Here is a 965-nt window from a genome sequence, read left to right as displayed (position 1 = left end):
TATGGTTTTAGGTCTAACATTTAAGTCTTTAATCCATCTTGAATTAATTTTTGTATAAGGTGTAAGGAAGGGATCCAGTTTCAGCTTTCTACATAAAAAATATTCATAAAGGTTTCACATTTTCAAACTATTAACAGTTAAGTTATTTCAAGTTATATGTAAGCTGCTGCTTATTTATGCCTAGTAATATTCTTTTTGTTTAAGATTTTTACAATATTTGCCTTTGTTAGTTAGAATTTACTTATTCTTACTTTTATTATTTATAACTTAATGATTTCTACTTTCATAATTGTGACTTTGTTATGGAAACATAGATTTATAGTTATTTGAGAAAATATGAAAATAAGTTTTAAGAAATAGAGACAATAATTCTCATAATAAATATGGTAATTTTAGGACAAATTTATAAATCCATCTCTAACTAAGGCATATATACACCTTGCAAACAATTGCCTAGAGTTACCCCTTCACAGCTGTTTTTATCAACATAGGCAATCCAGGAGGTACACTGAAAATGAAAATATAAAAATTAATTTTAACTCTTAACTCTGTGCTTTCACAACTCCTGCTTGGGTTAAATTCTGTTCTGACATTTGTGAGTGTCATTTTGCCTCTGTACCAATGAGTTGGGATTTCTTTAGATTGAGGGATGAGAGAAAAAAATAGTGAGACCTTACTTAAAATTCTTTGGAAAGGGTTAGGAAAATTTTCATGAAGAACACAGTGCCACTAGGAGAACAGGGTGGTCAGATATAAAGTTTTTGAAAATTGTCATGATAAAACAGGGAAACCCAGATAATGAGCCAGTGGTGGAGAGGGTAACAAGATCAATGAATAAAGCCACATGCCATTATAAAGTACAAGCAGGCAGGCCCTCTCCAAGGATGGTGGTTACAAGAAAATGCGGGATATGGATCTAGGAGGCTGCCCAAAACAGTACGTTTCTTTCTTTTTTTTTTTTTTTT

Source organism: Mandrillus leucophaeus, unplaced genomic scaffold (genome assembly GCF_000951045.1).
Source record: "Mandrillus leucophaeus isolate KB7577 unplaced genomic scaffold, Mleu.le_1.0 Scaffold937, whole genome shotgun sequence".
Taxonomy (NCBI): domain Eukaryota; kingdom Metazoa; phylum Chordata; class Mammalia; order Primates; family Cercopithecidae; genus Mandrillus; species Mandrillus leucophaeus.
The sequence above is the reverse complement of the archived record's forward strand: the minus strand, read 5'-3'. Positions refer to the sequence as shown.